Source organism: Mchenga conophoros, linkage group LG20, assembly GCF_057382185.1.
Source record: "Mchenga conophoros isolate Kocher_MC1m ecotype Shallow Benthic linkage group LG20, M_conophoros_male_GT1.1, whole genome shotgun sequence".
NCBI classification, from domain to species: domain Eukaryota; kingdom Metazoa; phylum Chordata; class Actinopteri; order Cichliformes; family Cichlidae; genus Mchenga; species Mchenga conophoros.
In genome coordinates this window covers 34238396-34262778 of record NC_140545.1, presented here as the reverse complement: position 1 = coordinate 34262778, position 24383 = coordinate 34238396, and the positions used below count along the sequence as shown (strand labels likewise).

Here is a 24383-nt window from a genome sequence, read left to right as displayed (position 1 = left end):
GTGTATGAGTGTGTGGATGTTTCAGGGGGAAAACGCCTCGCTTGCCCTCCGCATCACCGCTCATCAGCTGCTCCTGCTGCCTGCTTTTCCCCCTTTTCTTTATTTTTTACGCGTGGAAATTTCCTCCTTCTCAATGCTGCGAGTGGGGATGAAGGAGTGGGACTTGGGGGTTGGTTGATACCACAGGTAGGGGCTGCTTTCGCCCTCGGGGTTCGGCCTGTGTTACGGCACCAAGCGGACCGCTTCCCTCTGCGTTTTTCCTCCATTTTAAAGTGCGGAGTTCGGTGCGTAAAAGAGGCGATTTTGAGCTGCAAGTGTGTGTTTTTCTGTGTGTGGTGAAGGGGAGAGTGGTGGGGGAGGCTGAGGAGGAGGAGGAGGGGGTCTGGGAGGTAGCACAGCTCCAGACGCCGATCCATTAAGGAAGAACAAAGGGGGGGAAGGCGGCAGAAAAACGTTCAAAACCGCAGCCGAAACCCCGGAAACGCGTCCGATGGTCGCCCCGAACTCTGCGGACGAACCGCCGGCTGCTGCCGAGATCCACGCACCAAATTCGGATTTGTGTTTTTCTGAATCCGCCTTCATCCGACTGCCCATGTGCCGAAGAGCAGCCTCGATCTTCTGGATCAGCCCCCAGCTCTGCTCACGGAACCGAGACCGGCACATTTCTGATCCCGGTTCGGCGAGTTCAGGGTCGGGATTTATTTCAGAGCCGCGATCGTGATGATCTCATTGTGATCGATGTTCTTCCTGACACACTCAAGTCCCACCAGGCTGAAGGTTATCAATCAGAATCCCGACCGAACAGACCGCGCTGATCCTCAAGTAACGTTTGGATCACAGTCCCGGTAAAGGATTGCTGATGTGTTTACAAGTCGATCAATGATGTGATCAGTTTAACAACAAACAGTCCAAATCAGGTTTTCAGGACCAAACGGCCCCAAATAGCGAAAAAATGAGTCGATAACAAAAAGAATGAGTTATTAAAAACGGATTAAAACATAAATTTGCTGCAGAAGAAGAAGAGAAATCAACCTGCACATCAATAATCACACGATCAATAAGTGATGTGATGGGCTGTATGATAATGACTGATTGAATGTAAATGGTGCCAGGAGTAGCAGCAAGTCTCCCCCACATGTGTCCTTACCAAACAGATGTTCAGCTAAACACTGATCCTGTGATCAATAATCTGATCGATGGCACGGGTCAGATTCAGATCAATAATAAAGGAGACAAATTTGAGATTAAATAATGACTCCAAACCTACGTGAAGAAAAGTGCAAAAGCTGATCAGAGATGACGGTGGATTGAGCGCTTTGATCATCAGTTAATCGCATCGATTGATCATTTTAAGCAAACAAACACAAAGAGCTTCTGTTTGAACCGTCGTTCAAGAAGTCGTCTCAGGAGTTTCTTCAGCTTTATGGTGTGTTTTTTCTAACATGTTCCCCATTTCACCAGGACAACAACCAGTTGATTAACCAATATCCCAGATAAACGCATTATCTGCAAAGAGTGAGCTTCAGAAACTTTTCCAGAGAGACATGGATCAGATAACGGCAGCGCACAGAAAATCAAATGGAGATCTCAAATGAATCGTATAAAAAAGTTACGTTTGAATCAAATATAAAAAGTAACGAGAAAAAAAACAGCTTTAAAGTCCAAACAGCAGATGAATAAAAGCCAAGAAGGTGATGATGACCGCAGCGTGTCCCAGAGTTGAAGATTTTCCATAAATCTGGTCAGAGCTGTAACGACTAGTCCATAAATTTTTAAGGTGATTGGAAAAGAAATGAATCTCCGGTTGTTTTGGTAACAGATTTGACATTTTAAGTTTAACAAAAGTCACGGTTCCATTTGCAGTTTGACTCAAATTAGTGTATTAGTCCTGCCAGGGCTTCAGTCTGCTGGTCCCTCATTATTCCTTCATTACTCTAGACTTAATATGTTTTCCAATGGAGATCTGCATTGACTTTTTCTATGATTTGGAATCTGGCACTTTGGTCTAGAACCTGACCAAGATGAGATGTTTGGTATCAGAACCAATTTTTGTGAGTTAAAAAAATATATTTGATTTCAATATTTCATCTGATTGTGTACACGGGTCACATTTATCTGCTTTTCCATTCACACTATTTGGAATTTTAAGGAATGGAACTGTTTCACTTCACACTGTTTGTCTACATTGTGTGAAACAGCTGTGTTGCCAGTGGCTTTGCAGCAACATGTTCCCCTCCAGTCCAGCAGGTGGCAGTAATCAGGATTGGATTGCTTTTTGCAGATGAGCTCATTGAGCCAATGCTGGAAAATAGACCCTGTGCACGAGAAAATGCTAACTTCCTGGTTTGAGACCGGATGTGGGGTTGTACATTTCCCGTAGCTTTACTTTGCGGTCAATCGCTACTGCGAAGATATACTCAAAAACGGAAAGATCGCATTAAGTTACAAAGAGCAGAAGGTGGGAACACTCACCGCTGCTGTGTCATAAAAAAATCTAATGATCAATTTTGACGTTTAAAGCGTTTAGATCGATCAGTTGTTTACATCACTCAACACAAGCAGAACTGCATCACTGCAGCAGAAGACACATCGTCCACATTCAGAAGCACATCTCTGTATAGTGACTGGTCTTATGATCTAAACAGGCCAATGTTCAGCATTCAAACTACAGGTGAAGAATAGTCAAACCAGATGTTTCCCCGTTATGTCGAGATCAGCTAGTCCAGTACACACACACACAGCATGTTAACAAACCGTGAAAAAAGCCACACAAAAAAATGAATGACTGCTGGTAACGGTTTCTATACATTAGTATTTACGAAGGTATGTTGTGACTTACCTTCAAAATTACAGCGGTCCCTCGCTATAACGCGGTTCACCTTTCACCTCGCTGTTTCACAGATTTTTTAGCTCAAGTTTGCATGCTTATTTTTACGTCACATTGTGTCCTGCGCCCTGATCGTTGCAGACGATCTCCTCCATGACGTCTCTTCTGTACAGCATAGAATCGCTGCATCGATCGCTCGCAGTGTGACTCTGAAGTGCAGTACTGTATGTCCACGATGTCCATGAAACGTTTTGCACCATCAAAAAATAAAATTGGCTACTTGATTTCACCTCTCGCTGGTTATTTTTAGAACCTAACACCCGTGATAAACGAGGGACCGCTGAGAAATATAACATTTGAATCCAGTTTCTCTTTTGCTCTGAGGCGCGGGGAAAAAATATCGACAAGTCGATGAACATCATTTACAGATATATTGGGCAAATGCCCAAGACATCTATAGAAATGTAAATCACCGCTTGATTCATTCATTTGCTTAACTTGTTTTGGGCCATAAACAAGGCGCGAATAGGACACCGGAAACAAAGCTCCCCACAGGAGTTTCCGCGCCGGAAGTAGCATATGCTAACGTGCATATAGTCTATAGACTAGCAGTGACAGAAAAGCGGATTCCCGACTGCTCTGAACATCGTACTCGTTGATTTTTCGTTACATGCTCATGAAGAACGGGTGCAGCCCCTCAGCTGGCTTTTGGAAGTTGACCAATCAGAAGAAACTGGGCTTTTAGAATGGAGGGGAGGTTAAAAAGACAGGAATTAAACTGGCTGGCTATCTTGCTGCTGCTCCGATCTCAATCTCACTGTCTGAGTAGTTTCTGTAAAGTATTTTTCAGTTGTTTTCAAAAATGGTCCTCTGAGAAACATCACTCAGCTGATCTCCATCATCACGCTCTATTCAGCAAATGCTCACAGCTGCCCAACCCAACGAAGGACCTCAATAAGAACTGATGATGAATTTTAAGTACTGGAGTAATCACTAAGTTAAAGCACTTGTTAGCATGTTACTGTGGCCAGAAGCAGCAATGATGAATCTAGAAGCGAGGAGGAAGCTGCAAAGGTAAAAGAAGAACGCACAGCTTAGCTCAGAGAGTAGATATGACCGTGCAAACCGCAGGAACACGCAAAGAAGTTCTAAAACATAAACGTGGATCAGATCCATGTGCCTATCGCACTTCACTTAGTTCAGCAGAACTAATGACATTCCCATCAGCCTCAGCTCCACTTTATGTTTAGCGCCATTTTACAGATGTCCTCCATTTTTTTTAATCTATATGCAGCCTGTAGTTTTACTCGCCATCCAAATAACTCCAAACTCTTGCTCTCTATCAAACGGTGACTCACTGCAGCGCTGGACAAACGTCTACGTCTACTTGTGAAAGACGTTCATGTCGAGGCAGGTGGGGATTTTAATGATTCCTGCAGCTGCTTTCACTCACAGAGGGGCGGGAAACATGCCTCTTTGGAGCAAAACAAATGACTTTAAAACGAGGCAAAGACACCACGGAGTAAATCAGACTGTTATAACTCGCTATTGCAGCTCATTAATTCTTGTTCTCAGCCTTTTTGAGATGAAACACTTTTTAAAATAAACACTGGGCTGGAACAGCTCGAATTATTTGATTAGATTCTTTAGCTCGTCACTAAAATCAGCTTTTATTGTGCTTAAAGCAGGTTCTGTGTAACAAATAAAACTTTTTTTTAGCTGAGTTATTTGGTGTAAAATGAGAAAACATGGGACAACATCCTGGTGTTTAAGGTGATGGTCCAGTATCAACATGAAGCTTAACAAAAAACAAGCCAACAACTAATTGTTGTGGCATGTTTTGTGCAAAAAGACTTAATTGTGTATTCATTTAGTAAAAATCACTCTAAATGCCACTCTGCTCTTAATAATACAGCCCAGTACTGTGAGCTGAGTCATAGTTTTGGGATGGTAATGGCATAAAATGTCCGAAAGGCACCAAATGTTTGTTTTTCCTGAATCATTCACACAAAATGCGGAAGCAGAAACATTGGAAGTAAAACTTTAATGTTCCTTACAGGTGCGTGTAGATGGAGCACAGCTGGATGCAGCTGCACGAATGCCAAACGACTCCAGATCCTCTGGAGGAAACGTGCTTTTCACATTTCGCTCGGCCTCTCTGTTACTGTAACGTCCTCTTTGTGATTGTAATACATCTCGTAAAGTTGCAGTTTTCCTGCTGTGAAGCTGCAACATGTTTCCAGACCGAGCTTCACTTTCCTGCCTGCTGCTTTATCTCGGCATCACTTTTTCCATTTGTGTGTGTGTGTGTCCAGTCAGCAGGCACCTCTGGAGCTAATCTACCTTCGCTTTGGGATACAGTTCAGCTCCAGAGGGAGTTGAACTACCAACCCTGGAGCCTATAAGACACGCACAGAGTGCAGTACAAATGTGTGTGCGCTTTTGAAAGTCCATAGCAGGTTTCATTTTCAAGTTGGCGTCTCAGGAATGCAATAGGAGATGATATGTTGGACTTGTTGCAATTTTTATCTGTTTAGTTAACATCATGTTCATTTTTTTCCACTGAGATAATATTTTAATGCAAAAAATAAGGTTTCGATGTTCACTCACGAGGAGGTCTGCTGCCCTAACTGCTCTGAAATGATTACATGTTGTTCCATGCTGTAACATGCCAGCTGTACCCGGATCAGTTTGCACTGGAGATAATTTTTGTTCATTTATTTAAAGGTTTGTTTTTGTAATTCCTCTCAGTCAGGTTTAGACAAAAACGTCCAACACCAGGGGGCGGTGTTTTCAGACGTACGCTGATCTTTTTAACGTTTCTTTATTATTTTTTTACTCTAATTTCCTCATCAGGTTTGTCTTTTGGGGGCTCCAGTTAGGGCTGGGCGATATGGCCTAAAAGTCATATCGCGATATAATTTGAAGCATGTGCGGTAACGATATATATCGCGATATATTCTTTTCTTCTGTATAACGTATTTCCCACACTATAAGCACACTTAAAATCCTTTAATTTTCTGAAAAATCGAGAGTGTGCCCTTATGTATGAATTCTGGTTGTGCTTACTGACCGCGAACTGATTTGGGCAGAAATCTGTTAAAAAATGTTTTAGTACAACGTTGGTAAGCCGCACTGCTCGATGGATTGTCAGAGCATTACGGCTGCCGTAGTGAGGAGCTTCGCGGAGTAATCTGGGTCCAAAACTCCGTCCGCTTCAGGTCCCAAAGTCAAACGAACACTGAGAGTTAAAAACGGTCTAAATTCTTTCATCTTTAATTAAATCATCAGCATTGCTGCTTTATCAGGTGTAACAATTAAGTTTAACATCCAGGCATCCATGAAAACAGAAGTTATTAAATTTAACAGAGTTAGAAGTTAACAGGAAGTTAGCTCGCTAGTTTCCACCTAAACATTTCATACCATGTTCTGACTGAGAGATTTTTGAAACTAATTCAAACGTACAGCTCTGCTACCACTTCCAATATAAATGAAGACCAAAAACTAAACAGCAGTGGCATTTGTAGGGTTACTGAAGTTGGACTACCTGGTATATAATGTTGTGCTACGTGATTGCTAGCGACACAGCTATGTTAGCATAACATTAGCACAGTGAAGCTGGAGGATGAAGCTAACTTTTTTCCACTCAATAAAAGTTAACATGAGGGATTCTGGTGGTCAGGGACAAATGCAATCACATAGCAGGATGCTGTACACGGGCCAAACTTCAGTCAGGAGAACAACTGAGAGCATTCATCCACAATACGAGGTTAGTTATTAATATACTGCAACAACATGGGACTAGAACAGCTGCGAGAGAATTCAACATTAATGAATCAATGTTACGGAAGTGGAGGAAGCACAGTTTTTGGCTTTCCCCATATTTCAAAAGTGCTTCATCTCTTTGCTATGACTGTCGCCCGGAATAATTTGCAGATGATAATGGTTTTAGCCGCTGCGAAACAGGTGCAGCTTAATGACATCATCAACATGCACTGTCGCGATAGAGTGGTATAGTCAAAATCTCTATCGCTGGCCAAATTTATATAGTTTCTATCGTATATCGTTTATATTGCCCACACCTAGCTCCAGTTATAAGTAAGAAAGTGCTGTTAATGACTTGCTGGGCTGACCTGTGCCACCTTATGGTAGAAACCGGTATTACACAAAAGTACAGCCAGGCCCAAGTTCAGCTTTAGCTGATAGCGCTTCATCACCACACACAGATGTCATCGTTTCTTCACATAGTGATTACACTGTTAGTTACATTTGGAAGGTTTTACACTATTTTCAAACACGGCGCTACCACTCTTGACTGGCATCTAATCTCATCATGCCAGTCATGCTTTACTGGACAGATGTTTTCAGTTTTTAATGTTTTATGACTGTCAAACAGCTTCTAGGTGTGTTATTGGCAGAGTTATGGTTTTGCATCTTACCTGGAAAGATGCATCCTTCAAAAACAGAAACAGTTACAAAATTTATGATTGAATGACAACTTGAACATCTGAAAATCATTCCTAAAAAGCAAATGCAGTTACTTCCTAAAGGGATTATTTAAGTAAACTACTCATGACTTTATCTTCTGCAAATATTTTATTTACAAAGTCATAAAGCATAAAGCTGGGTCTTCACAGAGACTCTTATCCCGTGGTTCGAAGGACTCCAACTCCACCCTTTTGGACTGCAGCCACTGATCATGGTCTTTGTCCTGCTTGCACAGTTCTCCACCTGCTGAGGGTTCTCCTTGGAGTGGAGCTCCAGCTCACAGCGGAAGGAGCGGAAGGAGGACTTCTCCCATCAGCTGCAGTAGAAAGGGTGGAGCTGGAGTCCATGGAGGATTGCTACAACAGTGAACTAAGCAGTGACCAAGTCATCTACTGATAAATTAATCAGAGGTGGCGATTCGCTGCAAACATAGTAAACTGGTAAAAGTCTCAGTCTGAGGGGCTGGTTTGACTCGTTTCGTGGATAAACTGCATAATTTCTGTTATTCTAACATTTTTAAGGCAAAACATTTAATTGATTAACTGAAGAAATAACTTGCCATCTTAGTGATGTTGATTCTGGCTGCTGGCCTAAAATCACTGTTCAAGTGAAGAGGTCAGAGGTCACAGCTGTCTGCCTCCGCAGGAGGACTGCTTTTGGTCTGGCTCGTTCACGCAGTATTTAGTCATGATTAAATCTGTTTGAAAGGACGTCACAGACACGGCTGCCTTTGAACGCGTTTGCGGCGAGTCGTATTTTGCATCGGTCGTCTCACGTTCTTTGTGGAAACATTTGCGTCTGTCTGTTTGGTTGAGCTCCCAGTTACTGGCTGCAATCTGCAGTGATTTGTTGTCCAGTGTTTGAGTGCTGCCATAGCCGTGGAGTGGAATGAAGACGGACGCCGAGTCGGCACTTCATTAAAAAAGCGTAAATATTTGGATCGTTACTTGACGCGCAGCTGTAGTCCTTCAGGTGAAGGGCTGTTTTTATCCTGCTATTGGAAATCCATCAGTGTGTCTTATTATGGAGCATTGATTTGATATGAGTGTGTCTGTGTGTGTGTATTTGACCTCTTGTGCGTTCTTAATTATCCTTTTGTCGAAATCAGGTCACAGTGTCACCTGCAGCGGTGTGTTTTTGTGTGTGTTAGACATCAGAGCGGGCAGACGTGTGCAAATTAATCCAGAGCGCTTTGTCTCCCTGTAACACACGCCATTGTTTGTTAATGTACAATTTGAGTCTAAAAACTCGCACTCTGTCACATTGAGTCATTGGCAGAGTCAGCGCTGAGAGAACGCTGAGTCAGCAGAGCGAGACGGACCCTGATATGATATTTCTGCCGGCAGCGTTTCACCTCTGACTCTGTCTGTGAAGACGTTTTACAGCCAGACCAGCCGGTCCTGCTGCTGCGATGACGTCATCTTTCTGTGCACCAGCGTGTACTTCAAACTGATTCTATCTGAAACCTCAGTTTCAGATCCTCCCCAGTACCCGTCCTAATGAGATAAACATATCAAAGTTAGTCGGCCTCTTATGTTCCAGTCGTGGATGCTCATACTAAGCATGACCAGAGTCTCAAATAAATGAGATCAGTGTACGTACGCCTAATCCCAGAATGTTCTTACTGCTGTTACCAAGAGCTTTTTTCTATTCTTGGGAATATATGATGTCATAGATAGAGGATTTCCTTATCATCGTCATCTCAGCACAGTGGCCCCGCCCACCTGCTGTTCAAACCTTCTGTTTAGGTGAAGGTTGGCTTAAAGGGACGGCAGAGCTGCTAATCTCATCGTACTGAAGCTGGTGTTAAATTGCTAAAATGTATTTTTACACCTTTTTCTTGACGAAAACTAAATAAAAAATTTTAGTTTTCACAAATATGTATGTTAACACATATAATTAAGTCCATCAAGGATTTTTAACAGTGAGGGCATGACGGTGCACTTTTAGTCCCGCCCCCTCACAGCTACAATACCGTGGGTTTGAATCCAGCGGCCTGCTGGGGCCTTTCTGTGTGCAGTGGGTACGTTCCCCCCGTGTATGCATGAACTCCAGCTTCCTCCCACAGTCCAAAGACGTACGCATCAGGTTATTTGGTGATTCTAAATTGGTTGTAGGTGTGAAACTGAGAGTGAATGGTTGTCTTTTATTCTGTCTCAGCCTTGTGGCAGACTGGCAGCCTATCAGGATGTGCCCTGCCTCTCGCCTTGTGACGGCACAGTCATAACTCTGAAGTGGAAAAGAGGTGGATGGATTTTAAACTCACTCCCACAAAGGATAACAAGAAGTCAGAAGCAAACGCACAACAGAAGCTTCCGTGTGTGTAAATAGGGAACTCGTTGAAGTGCCTATAGGATTTCTTTGTGGCTTGCTTCATGCCTTAAACCAAAATAAATGCTGTATAGGGTCCCATTCATGCTGGAGTGCCTCCTGTGGAACAGGAAGTCCACAGAATGGCAGTTCTTGAAGTAGCGGTGTTGTTTGGGGAGGGCGACTGAAAGGTAGAGAAGCTGAAATGGCTTGTTGCAGACAGAGGATGGATTCAGGAGCAGCAGAGCGGTGTAGGATGAAGAAAGGCTGCTTAGAACTGCTGCAGCCGAGTCGAAGAATAAAACACACGGAGCCTTTTTAAAGTGTCGAAGGAAAAAAAATACTTATGAAGTCGTAAAAGTCTGATGCATTACTCATGAATTTGTTAGATTATCAGTCCTGATACACTGGCAGCTTTTCATGCAGCAGGTGTATTTTAACTGCTTTATAATCAGTTAGTTAGTTTAGTCCAAGGTTTTACAGCCTCAGGGCCGGCTCAGTGTTGACTTTGGCTCCTGGAGTCGATTCACTTTTCCTCACATAGCGTTTAGCACCTCTCCGCTGAAGAGCAGCAGCTTGCTCACTGAAATCCTCTTTCCTGTCTGTTTGAACACGGACGTGAACGCAGCCACGATTTAAACAGAGCAGTTCACTTGTTTCTGGAACCGTCTCACTCCTTCGGATGGCAACGTGAAAGATTTACGACAGAAACGTTAACGTCACCTGACGACGAGCCACCGGCCATCCACGCTGCTGCCTGCGCCTGTTTTTAATGCTGATTGTCTAATATTTTGTGGTAATGTGTAGATGAGTGTAGTTAGTTCATCAGTTTCCTCCTAGAGCCACCAGCTTCATTAGAGACGGATGCTAAGAGCTTCTTTTTGTGCAGCAGTTCAGACAAATGTGCTGAGGACGAGGAGGAAGCTGCAGGCTGTGATTTCACAAACGCTGCAGACGCATTAAACACAAATTACTTGAATTGTTAGTCATCATTTAGTTTTATAGTTGTTGCTGTTTGAAAATGTTCATAAACATTTTTATCATAGTTTTTATTGACCAAAGTCGCTCAATTCCACAGCCTAACTGGAACAACAGGGATAGATTTTCTCTAATTAGTCTGCAAATAGTGCAAAGTGACCCTGTCAGTGAGCTCTGCACAAGTTTGATGGTTTGTACAATAACTTCATGAGCTATTCATGATCTCATGCTCCGTTTTGAAGGCTTGTAGTATAAACTTGTGCTCGGCCTCTTTGTGTCGTGTCAGCTTTTCAACAGCTGAGAAGAACATTTATTTGTCTTGATAAAAAGAAGCGAACCTGCAGCTGAACGGTGTTAAAATACGTGTCGGTCTCTAATCTGCTCGCGAGGAATTTAGTTTATATAAGAAGTACACACCCTGTTCTAATCAATGAATTGTAAATCTAAACTGTGTTTGAATAAAGGAGCCGTTGTCCACACCGGGCTAAATCCGATTGCCAAACATTGGAATATTTGGAGTATTTGTGTTTGTCACATCTGGTCTTTCACCATCAGGAGGGTTTCACTTCACTTCATTTCACTGCTATCAGATCTGACACAACAAGGCACGATTCATAGGCAGCCTCTTATCCGATGTGATGGCTTCACCGGTCTAAAACACATACTGGTGTCCTTGTTAGAACCCCGTGTTCCCAGACCCGCAAACATTCAACCTGAACCCGATCCTTCCCTAAACTCTGAAACCATTTAAATAGTGCCCACTTTCCACTCGTGCCCTGATGACAGGACTAAAATGGACAAGGGTCCTCACAAAGCTAGGCACACAATTACAAACGCACACTCTCAGGATGAGCTGAGGAACAGGCAGGAAACAATCAGCTGAGGCTATTGGTTTCCTCCCTCGATGCCTCCTGACCTCTAGCAGCTGGATGTGTGCGGTCATGTGTGATTTGGCCTTAGAGAGGCCAGGGTCAAAGACATACATGTGACTTTCTGTCCGTGTGTGTGTGTGTGTTTGTAGCCGTATGTACATTTACTCATGTTCTTTACTTAAGTCCTAATGACCTTTTCGTGTTTCTCTTTCACATTTAGCTTCAGCTGCATTTGTCCGACTGCTTCTACTCTCCAAACCATCTCACACTGACGCATTTAAAACAGAGTGAAACACTCAAAACAAGCAGAAGTGAAAGTGAGAAATTAAAGTGTTTTGAGCAGTTCTCGTGTAAAAATGTTCCACATTATGATTTCAACATCTCATGTGTTCATTTCCAGTTTTGATAAGTTTCACACAGTTGTGAAAGAGGCTCTTTGAACTCTTGGAAGCTGATTCAGGTTAAAAAAAATGTACAAAAATTTTAAAGGAACAAAAACAAAACCCAGAAGAAGACAGCTGCCGTTCCTCTTGTTGTCACCCTGAACTCTCTAAAGCCAGTCTTTCTTGTAACTGTTTCAGTGTTCAGTTCTTCAGGTTTCTCGAAGGATCCCGCGCTGCTTCGATAGTTTTGAGGTCAGGGCTCTGGGGAGGCCAGTCCACACCGTGCTTTTTACTGCACCAGCAGTGCGTTTGGATCGTTACATTTCTGAAAAACGAAGCTGCTCCCAGTCAGATGTTTTGCACGTGGTGGTTCAAAATCAACTAAAAATGTTCACATTTAGATTCTTCCCTCCGTCAGACGTGTTGCTGCTTATCAAATTAACGGTTCTGCAGTTGTTGTCATCGCTACACCTGTCTGTGAAGGATGGTGTGAATTAGAAGTGAGAGTCAAATTCCTGCATTGTGTTCGAACTTTCACTGAACTGCTGCAACATCCTGCATGTTTCTGTGCATTCCTGTGAATCTTTGAATCATTGGAGTCCAAGGTTAAATACAAGTGTGTGTGCGCACGAGTGATTTCACATCCCGTGTGTGGAGGGGGGGCATCGCTCTGCAGCTGCCGAGTCTTAGAAATGTTTTATGAACCAACAGGGACACTGTGTGTGTGTGTGTGTGTGCATTCAGGGTGGTGTCCAACAGTCAACATTACAGCTCTTTCAGGCCATTAAAGGAGCATAACACTGTTTTGCCTCCTGATTGAGCACAAATCACAGAGTTTCCACTCCTGTGATGTTTTTCCAGGACTTTTCAGATCGATTTCTCGGAAACGTATAAACCCAGATACAAATGCTTCATAGGACTGTAAAGTAAAGGCTTTTATTTCATCAGTTTCTTCTCTTATCGTCTGTTTAGACTTGAACACGAACTTCTTGGCGCTTGTCGTCTCTGTTTTAGTTATTTTAAGCCATTAAAAGTGAGCTAAAGTGTCCCTGAGCTCCAACACTGATGTTATCCTGACAAATATTTAGGTCCGGTGTTCGCAACACGTCGAGATAAGCTGCGGAGGGCTGAGTGGGCCTCTGATGTTCAGATTCGCCGCGTGTTGTGATCCGCAGATCTTCTTGTGACAAATTGTAATTCCTGTAAAGTCGGATGTGAACAAAGGTTCGTGTTTAGGTGTGTTACACTCGTGAAAGCGGCAGACACGATGGCTCCTCTGTGCACGAGTGAAAGGGTTATTCTTGGGTATATGAGACATGAAGAACAGGTTTTATCAGCAAGAAAGCTGCGATAACATCACAACTGTACTCATATTTATCTGTTGGGCTGATTTTCTAATCTGCACCTGGTTACCGAGCTCGCCGTTGGAGCAGCTGGCAGTCGGGTTTAAGTTGCAGTCCTATTTTAAACCTCGCTCCCCGTGCGCTCTGCAGAGAAGGGCTGGAACGCGTAAAAGCATTCTTCTTCCTCCTCTCGCTGCAAAACGAGACACTTAAACGCATAAACTGCCCACTTTTGAAAATGCATTAGTTGCTAAGTTACAGCACCTTTAAATGAGGATGTTTTGAAATCAGAAAACGGACAGAAGAAGCATGCAGAAGCTGCAGAGAAACAGATCCAGCGCTTTCTCCATTTTCACTTTCCTTTTCTTCCTCGCTCTTGTGTTTGTGTATTTTGGTTTGAAATGATGCTGTTACAGCAGCGAATGCTCGTCTTAAGAGCTGGCAGTGTTTAAATAAAGAGGTGAGCATGTAAAGCCTGTGAGCTCAAAGCTCAAGCCTCAGACTGCTCGTTTGTGTGTACTTGCATTAGTTTCTTTCTTCTTTATTTAACACTGGACTTAAAGTACATTTATTCTGCTCATTTCCAGCTCCGTGTTTTTTATTCTCGGACTCCACTGGAGTAGATTTACATCATTCTCCGTTCAGCGTCGGCCTTGATGCAGCCCTGCAGTTCATCCTTTGAAACGAGTCTTTATGTTTTCAGTTTTAGCTCTTCTTTTTTTTCTTTTTAAATCTCCTCTTTAAGGTGACCTTCCTTGAAGCCCACAATTTTCCCAGATTACCTGTCGCTCTCCTGGCTTCAGCAGACAGAACCAAGTGCATCCTGCTTTTAAAGGGGAAAAAACAACTATAATAATCAACCGTGGCTAGAAAACCTTCACTGGATTCTGTAATTCGAACAATATTTTTCAACATTTTTTTCCAGTTACATTAAAAAATAGTAATTGGGAAAAGTAGATTTCTCCTTCTTGGTTAAAAACGGTATTTTTGTCAAATCCATCCGTGCATGTTTCAGCTCGTATCTGATCCGGACTGTGAGAGCGGATGGCACGAACATTTGCAGCAACAAAGATTACAGCAGGACGTCTTTGTTGGCTAATTATTACGCTCATTAGCCGCTTATTGTGGGACATAATTGTGGATTTTGTTTTTTAATCTCAAGCTGTGTCAAACGGTTCCTGTATGCAGGGCTGTATCAGGTGACCCCGAACCTTCCCTTAATTGCTGCTATAGGTTCAGGCTGCTGGGAATTTCCCATCATCCTCTGAGCACTTCTCCCCCCTCCTTTCACTGCTGCATGTCATGAACTTCTGTCTGTAGTTTGTGTTTTGTCCTTGTGTCTCTGTGCTCTCCTCTTCCTTCCACTCACCCACCCACCCCCACCCCACCTTCGGCTGTTCGCAGCACATGGCTGCCCGTCCCTGAACTTGGTTCTGCTGGAGGACTCTTCCTGTTAAAAGGGAGATCTTCACTGCATCCATGAACCATCTCTGAGGTCTTCCTCGTTCCCTCCTGCCTCGGAGCTCCAAGTTTCTCATCTTTTGCCCAATATAGCAACTATCCATCCTCTGCACATGTCCTGCTATTGAAATCTGAAAGCTTTGGTTCGTAGATTTAAAAAGATAGAATCCATCCATCGCCTGCTCATCTAGCTCAGGGTCACGGGAGGCTGGAGCCTATCCTAGCTGTTATTACAGTGAAATCAGTAATAATTAACTTGGAGTACAAGTCAGACATTGTCGTTGAGCTGTTAATGACTGAAACAGCAGCAGACTTCAGTGTTCCCCCCTGCTCTGGACAGACTTCACAGGTTTGAAAGTAGCTGCTTTAGCATTCGCAGCATCAGGTAAACGGGGTTCATCAGATGCTAATGATCCCGGAGTTTAGGACAGAAAAGGTCTTCAGGTGTTGGAGTCACCTTGTTTATAGCCGGGTGGGGGGTGGGGTGTCCTGTACCATGCCACTGTTCCCATGTTGCAGCTCATTATTGTCACAGTATTCACACTATCGATTGTTCACACTGTTTCTCAAACTTTTTAAATTACTGCCGGTTCTTTAACACATTTCTGATATGCTTTTGTTTGGAGGCTGTGATGTAAACAGCAGTGGTTAACAGGGGGAAATATTCTGAAATCACAAAGGCTCACTTTGTGGGTTTTTTTTAAAGCCTCCTTTTAACACGCAGCTGATTCTTTGTTCTATAGCAGGGGTAAGCAACTCCAGGCCTCGAGGGCTTGTGTCCTGCAGGTTTTAGATCTCGCCCTGGGCCAACACACCTGAATCAAATGATTAGTTCATTACCAGGCCTCTGGAGAACTTCAGGAGGAGGTCATTTAGCCATTTGAATCAGCTGTGTTGGATCAAGGACACATCTAAACCCTCCAGGACACCGGCCCTCGAGGTGTGGAGTTGCCTACCCCTGTTCTATAGTATTAAACATCGACCATACATTTCCAGGGATCCTCGGCATCCGTAATATCAGTGTTCAGCACAGCAAAAAGGGAGTAAGTGCATGTAGTTGAATTTTCAAGGAGGCAAATCACCAAATATGTAAAAATAAAGACAAAACTCATTCAGAAATCCAGACCTGCCATGTAAAGATGATCTTCTGCCCACTTTGGTTGTAACTTTGAGCTCTTGTTATGTTCCTATCATATCGAAGCGGTCTGCCTATTCCCCCATGACCTCTGGCCTTTTGTCTCCAAAACTTTGATGGCTGATCAGGTATTTGTGTTAAGTGTGCCTAATGAAGTGGCCTGTCACCCAATGATAAAGTGGACTCATACTGTTACATTTTATAAAACGACTGTTTTAAAGATTCAAGTATGTTGAGGAAAAGATTGGGTGAAGTTGCAGGTATGTGTGTTCATGCAATGGTAACTTTATTACTATTGAACAGACACATTTCATACTGTTTATTTTTGCATTTAACATATTTACATTTAGCTTTTTACTCTGTTTAACCCCCGTTCTCCGTTTCTGGTGCACGGCTGCGGATTATCGTCTGTTTGATTCTGGAGCAGGATGCTTTTGGCCTTTTCCCGTTGTAGCTGGGCTTCGGGGACTTTTTTCCCCTCCTGTGAAGATCCTAGCATCAACGTCCGCTTCTCTCATCTTTGTGACACTGCTTTCTGTTTCATCTGTTTCGTGTCTCGGGTCGGTGGGGAATCCATCCACTGCCTCTCTGACTTTTTGTCTGCTTGAAGTTACCTTAAAATGATCAGTTGTTCTTTTCCTACTTCCGTGGACTGAGTGCTGTCTAATGTTGATTCAGTGAAGCCGGCTCTTCCGCATCACTTTTATCTTCAGGATTTGTCTGGTAAGTGAGGTTTTACCTTTCCTCCTTGACATAATCCCTAAATATCACAGAGGACTTACGTGTGTTACTGTTTTAATATGAGTGTAATTGGTCCACTTTAAACTCTGTGTGTAAAACCACAGAATTAATCTGGTTACCATCCATCACGCCGCTGTCATCCCCTCCCGTTTCCCTCAGCTCGTCTTTATTTCTAATGGATGAAGTCCAGCGCCGTCTGAGTTAATGTATCCAATCAGTGTTTAGTTTGTGAGCTCTTTATGACCTTAGTGGAGGATAAATATAGCTTTCAGTGCGGTTAAATGCAGCGTGACTTGGCTGTCAGTCATGGGAGTACACTTTGTTTGGATTTTCTGTCAGTGCGGCCTTAATATATAGCGAGGTTAAAGGTCACCAGGACTGTGTGATGAATGAACGAGTTCCCCGTTGGCCCGTTTACATTCGCAGTCCTGGTTTTGTTTGAAATGGCAGCGAGAAGTCGCAAAAGATTTTCTGCTTCAGGCTGATAGAAAATAAAGTATTTCCACCTTTTGTTTGGCATCGCTGCTGTTCAAGCATGAAAGCTATTAACATAATCACTGCAAATTAATCGATTATAAAAATAAATTAATTGTAGCCTCACAGCAAGCCATAAAAGTGCAACAATACCAATCATGACTTTATTATTTAACATATTAGTTTGAGTACCATTTACTGTAGAACAAGCTATACACTGCAGTGGGAGTTTAACGATGTGTTGCAGCTACTGATAAAGAAAATGTGAAACTATGCAATCATTTCTTAGAAGGGATCTAAGTTACACTGAAGCTACTGCACATTTAAAGGCGATATCCGTAAGAATTCCTACTCAGGACTCAGCTGTGATGGGATTAGTGCTGGGAAGATGGGACATTATAATAAATTTACTGTGTAAGCTGCTGCGAGCTATTTTTTTCTACCTGTCTTTTTTTAATGGCCAGCCTTTGCTTGTTGCCCCCTGGCTGTTATTTCATGGTGCATACTGGCTTTTATATAAGAATGGATGCTTATTTTCTGCTTAGACAACAGATTTCATGCCAGACCCATAAAACAAAAGGAATAAGAGGTGACAACGGGAGAGAGAGACAACGGGAGAAAGGCAGAGGGCAGGAAGAAGCAGTAGCCTTAAGTTCAATTAAAAACACCTTTTATGTTTTCAGGCTGAAACAAACTGAAAAACTATTTTTTTTTATGGTTCATTACTTACAAAATGATGATTTTCTGATCCATTTATCAGGGTTGTAGGTTGAAGTCATAGCTTTGGGGATTCAAGTGCTTCAGGCCAAGTGCTACCAATAAATACACTGAAATCAGCAACACATTAAATTATAATTTGATGCTCTGAGTTTGTATATTTTTAGGCAGCTTAACAATCAAATCTCTGGAAAAAATAAAAAATGTTACGGCTGCAGTCGCACAAGCATAGAGGCCGGCTGGAGACTACATTGAACTGCCAGATACTCAAGAGAAAATGTGTTTTCCCCCAGCGGTTGGCGCGCTGTAGCTTGGAGCTTGCTGTCTAAAATGAATTGTAGATTGCCATGATCTCCTGTAATATGCAAGGGAGACGCAAACTTCTCTGCAAACACTTGAAAAACATGCCTGACAAACTGGAAACTAAGAACTTACAAAGTTGTGCCTCACCACTGACACTAGCACGTTTTAAAGCCCAGGGCTTTTATGATGCATTTATGATTGGATTGTATTTTTGTTACCTCTCTTGTGAAGCACTTTGTGATGTCTGTCTGTGAAATGTGCTACACAAATAAACTTTTACATTCTTACTTTACTTTTGTTGAGGAATGGACATTTTCCTTAGCAACCGGTGGTTGCTAGAGGGTCACTGATCAATCTCTAAGCCTGCATGAGGCTAAACTAGCGACTTTAATCAAAGTTTATTTCTTTAAATCTCCATCACGAACCGATTTAGCTGCTCCCTCAAACGTTAAACACATAGTAAAGATCAGGTTATAAAAATGTAACATTTGAAGACAATGACTAGGAGATGGGTATCTAAGCAGCTAGCTTACACTTGACAGGTTGGTGACTTTAGCTTTATAGTTTATAGTCTTTGCCAGTGTTGTTAGCATCTGGCGCTTTGGAGCTAACCTACAGATAACTAGCTAACCTAGTTATCTATAGGTTAGCTTTGTTCTATAATTTATCTGTGTGTGATTATCCAACTAGCGCTAGTTAGCGCAGGAAATATACCAGTTATATAGGCTCTATAAAGTATTATGTGCAAGAGTTAAATGTTGCATGTTACCTGCACAGGTACAGTAAACCACCGAGCTTGAACGTGCCACAGGTGTAATCCTCCAACAGCAGTTTGGAAGAAAATAAAAGTACAGCTTCATGTGGTTGAACCAGAATAATCTGGCTTATAACCACCGTGCCAGAGCAGCACTCATAAGAGCCGTCCACAAACCCAGTGTGTTTATTGTGCCTGTATGGTGATGACGTTTTAAAGTACGTTTTGGGTATTGAGGAATGAATTTTTAAACACACATGCTGTATTATTCAGGACAATATTAGACCTTTTCTATTACAGTTTTCTGTTTTGTATGTTTTATTAGTTTAAGGCTAGCTGATTGGCCTGTTTTTTTTTCTGGCTTATTTGACATTTAAATTAGTCCCAAAAACGTCCTATGCTAATTTTAATAGCAGTGTGCTTTCTGCAGCACACATTGAGTTATATCTTGATTTTATTCCAAAAGATTGAATATATTCCAAAATGCAGGTGTGTATATAATTAGTGTGTGTGTGTGTGTGTGTGTGTGTGTGTGTGTGTGTGTGTGTGTGTGTGTGTGTGTGTGTGTGTGTGTGTGAGGATATAGTAATGTTTTTGAAGAGTAATTATCTGGAGTAGCTCTGCTTTAGCCACCAACTCCATTAGCTGTGTGTGCGTGCGTGCGTGTGTGTGTATTATAGTCTATAGTGTCATTACCACAAAGTCTGAGGCCGCACACACACATCAGTGTCTAACACTGTTATTTCATTAGAGTTCCATGTGCTGTGTGATGTTGGTGGTTGGTTTCTTTTTTTATGTTATTTATTTAATGGATCAGCTGATGGAAACCAGAGAGGCCGAACATCTAAACACGTCTGACCCTGAGCGGTTACAGCAAACTTAAACAAACATCTCTCAGAGGCTAAAAGGATCTGATCTGCAGAGATAAACATCAATGAACGGTCCCACAGACCAACCACATGCCAGCTGAAGAGGTTTTCCTTGATTTGTATTTTTCCAGTGCTTAAAGTGGATCTTCTCTCATTTCTTGCTTCATATTTCTATTCCATTAGAGCAGCGTTACATGATTCACAGATTAAAATAACCCTCACGTATCTGTGACCTCTAGTTCATCCTGTCTCGAACAAGCAGTTTTAACTGCCGTCTATTTAAGGTGTCCCTCCTTAAAATTGCTCCTTGTCCTGATTGGGAGATTTTACAGCGACCTGTTGGTGGGGCTGCACCCAGGACTGCTGAGAACAATTACTGATCAGATACATTTAAATGTAAAGGATTTTTTTTACTTTTCTTTGCTCCACATAATGGAAACTTGCTTTTTGGACATCTACATAAACAAAATGTTTCCCAGAATGTGCAAAAATGCCCAAAACATTCTGCTTCTTTCTTTTAAATGTCAGCATTTCAGGCTTTTATTTGTTTACATGACAGAAAAGTGATGATTTCGGGAGGTCCTGGACTCATTGAACAAAAAAACACCTTGTGCTGTCTGTGTTTTGTTTCAAGACAGAGACGTTCCTTGTAGTGTCATTTTCTGATATTGAGTATTTTCTGCTATTAAAAAAACTCATTTATCATGAAAATGCTGGCAGCTGATTGGCTAACGCCGGCTAAATGATTGCAGCGGTAAACCGAATAGAGAGATTTTACCTTCTGTCAAACGATTATGATATACATCAACATAATTTACCATTATTGATTAAACAATTTTAATTTTGTTTTATTAGTCTTAAGTTTTAACTGTCATGTTAAGAATACACTGGAACCATTTTATGATCCAGTATCGTTGTGAAGGACACTTTGGAGTTCAAACCACCAAAATTCAGGTTGGCGAATGACCTGTTTGACCTTCTGACCTACAGCAGGCTCGTTTACGGGTAATAAACAACAGTTTTAATTTACTGACTGGTCGACGTTCCTCACGAGCTGTACGCAGTGACCACCCGAAGTAGATCGAGGATATGAGCTGCTGGAATGAGCTTCCTCTGGAGGGTCAGGCCTCAGGCTTCAGCACCCAGAGCTGCAGAGCGTTGCATGATGTGTGCACTGATTTATGTTTTTAGTTTTTAATTTCCTTTTAAATCTTGGATTTTTCTGTGTAGGTTTTTTTTTCCTTATCATTGTAAACTCCACTGCTGCTCATAGTCAAGTTTTCATACACTGTGTGAGCCCTGGACATGCTGGTATCTAGCCAGGAGGAGACCCAAATAAACCAACAATATCAACTGAAGAAAATTAAGAGATTCATGGATTTGTTAATTAGTTGTATTTTAGACTTTAAGACAAAGATATTCATGGACCTGTGATGCTTCAGGTGAAACTCTTTAGCATTAAATATAAGATCAGATAGAAATAAGCCAAAACTAGTGCTACAAAAGAGATTCAAAAGCCCCTTCTGCCGTCTCCTCTTTCCCGGTAAATTCCCCCGCTTCTCTCTCGTATGTTTAACGAACAGTGTCTATTGTGGCGGGAGCTCCAGTGTGTAATTAGCAGCTCGGTCTGGTGAAGCAGAGCCTTCCTCTCCCTCCCCACAGAGGCTCTTTCTTATTTACCTCCAGCCAGCAGCAGGAAGAAGCTCTGATTTCCAGACGGACAGTGAAGCGATCACGCCGTGGGACTCTCAGGACGGCGTGTTAGCGTGTTAGCTGTTATTAGCACAGTCAGACGGTTTACAGTGGTTTGTAATTATAGGGGCCGGCTGAGAGGAAGATGCAGTGAAATTAAAGCGGACGTATTAGCGTACTCGGTGGTTTGCGGCTCACTGTGTTTATGTAATTACAGGAAGTGACACAACAATCAGACTAAATTAGATCAGCTGTTGTTATACCAACATAAAAGATTAACTGTCTGTTTACAGGGAAAATCATACTTAGCAGCAGCTTATAGGTTGTAAAACACATTTGAATCGACTTCAATAAAAACACTCATTGCATAAATCTGTGTACGAGAAGCAAACTGAAAGCAGCCGCTTTTACCAGCTTCAACAGTTGAATGTCGTGGTGCGTTGGGGTGGGGTGCAGTTATTTTTTGGCATCACCTTTAAATCGTCTCCGATGTTGCCGTTGCTTCCACCTGCCTACTGTGATCTCAGCCTCGATGATACGGTATCCTCCCAGCATCACTGCGGCTTCTGTTTATCTCCTGCAGATTTATAAGGAATATTTGGTTTTCATGAAGCAATGTTTAGACTGTAAACCACCCTCAAATGGACAGGAGTCCTCTTGGGCTCATTTTCAGCTCTCTGTTATTACTCCGGGGATCATCTTTGCATGACTCATAGTGTTAAAAACATAAAAAGCTTGTCTATGTTAGTGTGGCCCTCTCTGCATCCCCTCAGTTCATCCTCTGACCCGACCAGTTTTATCCATACACTGTACATAAGAGATTCCAGGTCTGAAAAGAGGAGACAATGTAAAAGTGCCTTAAGCATGCATTCCTTCTAACGGCCAGCAGGGGGCGATTCATCTGGCTGCAATAAGGTCAGATTGTATAGAGGTCTATGGGAAAACGGCCCTGCTGTTTACTTGATCTGTGACCTCAGTCAACGCTCTCCTGATGTGTTTATGGGTTCAGTCATTGATTTTAAGTCTTAATTAATACAGTATGAAAAAAGTTTTGGAGATTTTGGTTCTTATTAGGGTCCAGACAGGTAAGAAAGTAGGGCAGACTGGAGTAAAAGCCTTTTTCATAGTCAGCTCTTATGTAACACCCCGTTTTCTCACAGCCTGTGTTTAGGAAAGTTTTAGTCCTCATTAGACAATAGACGCCGACGTTCAGCTTAATCTCAATAAGTTGTGTGATATGATCTGTTTTTGTCTTCTTGTTATTAATATAGCAGCTCCATATCTGACAGCTTCAGTCGAGTTGTAATAAAGCAGCTCTTGAATTCGCTGATTCAGAAACATTGGGCTCCCTGTTAGACAGATGTGACCTTCACACAAGCAGCCATCAGCACGACACAGACTTTCACGTGACCTCCCATTCACTTTCCCGTCTGTTTAACTGGAGATTTATTTTAACTCGCACTTATCAACAGATTTCATCTCCCACTTTATTTCTTTACATGATAGATATTAAAACAACAAGTCCAATATGTTATCTGTTTAGGAACATTTCACCCGCTCTGTCTGGATCTCTGACTTCTGCTTCTCTGCATGTCGGGTTTCCAACAGTCCAAACATGTGAATGTTTTGGTTAATTAGTTATTGTAAAACTGGCTGGCGGTGTGGATGTAAGTGTGAAAGGCTGGCTGTGTTACTCTGTGATGGGCCGAGTCCAGGGTGCGCCCTGACTCTGGCCTAATGTTAGATGGGATTGGCTCCAAAGCCCATGCTACCCTAATCGGATAACGGGGGGGAAAAAGAGAAAATGGATGCGATGATCTCTGCCGCCGACTCCTGTGTAAACTAGATTAAGCAGCATGTGGGGTCCCACCATGACATTGTTCTTCTGGACACCAGTTTATTCTACTGTTATCATAAGTTTGTCATTATATTAGGATACATTTATAAATATTTTATTATGCCCATTAATGCCCAAAGAGACAGGGAAAAACCCTAAACTACACGAAAGCATCACAAGGAATAATTATTGTAATGTTTAACTTGTGTTTTATTTAAAAAAGGATAAAAAAAACTGATAATCTGTAACAATATTAAAATATCAGAAAATTTAAAAATCATATTTTTTTAAATTGTGAAAATGTGCAATAAAAATATGATAGAAATACTAAATAATCAATAGCATGTATCTGGGATCTTTTAAAATTAAAGGTGCAAAATGATTTATATGGGAAGGTCTAAAATAAAATCAATGAGGTTAAAAGATGTTACCATAAAATGTAAATGTTAGGGCAACATGATAAGGACTTCATCCATCCACTGGATGCTTCTGTTATTTATTTGTCATGTAAATAATCAAATCAATAAATATCTCGTCCATTTTTTATTCCAAATATGTCTTTTTATTTAATTTCTTTACTGTAGCTCCGTTTGTTCTATATTTAAATCCAACAGATTTAATGAACACAAACTTCTCGCATGATTTTATCTTCTTAGAAACCGGCCCGGATGTGAAACCTCAGGCCCAATCAGCCCAGTGATCTTTATCCGCACCAACACTTAATAGTTTGAAACGACATCTTTATAGTTTATATGACATCCAGTGCAAACTCCACCCAAATGCTTCATCACGGCCCAACCAGAAGCTATAAAACCAACACACCCCTTCTGTCGCCCACATCCATCACCTCCATCTGCGTCCCCCCTGTGTGACCCCCTCATCTCTGTGACTGAGGCTCTGTGTGTGAATTGTGGGCTCCGATAAACACACAACAAAGCAGCATTGTGCTGCAGTTTCCTGGTGTGAAAGGCTTCAGGGGCCGTTTGGGTGGCAAGAGATGCAGGGTGGTCAGAGATGGTCAGAGATAAGAGCTGAGAGCTGGATGGTTTAGAGGCGACTCGGGCCAACAGATGGGAGATTGAGACACTTTCAGGCCTGATAGGGCGACTGCGCTGAGATACAGCTGGCACTGGCACTCGGCAGCGTTTTATCCCCGTTCGGTGGAGGCGGGGCCGAGTGCAATGTTTACACACTTAAAT

At 42.2% G+C, this 24383-nt stretch overlaps 1 protein-coding gene across 2 annotated transcripts in view; it reads left to right on the top strand.

Moving 5' to 3' along the window:
• plxna3 (plexin A3) overlaps nucleotides 1-24383 on the top strand; it is a 137365-nt gene that overhangs the window by 416 nt on the left and 112566 nt on the right. The window contains exon 2 of one of the 2 annotated variants that reach the window (XM_085258749.1): nucleotides 7551-7755. The exons of the other annotated variant lie outside the window; for it this stretch is intronic. The gene's annotated coding sequence lies outside the window, so the exon portion shown is untranslated. The remainder of the gene's footprint in view (nucleotides 1-7550; nucleotides 7756-24383) is intronic. 2 annotated transcript variants of the gene reach the window in all.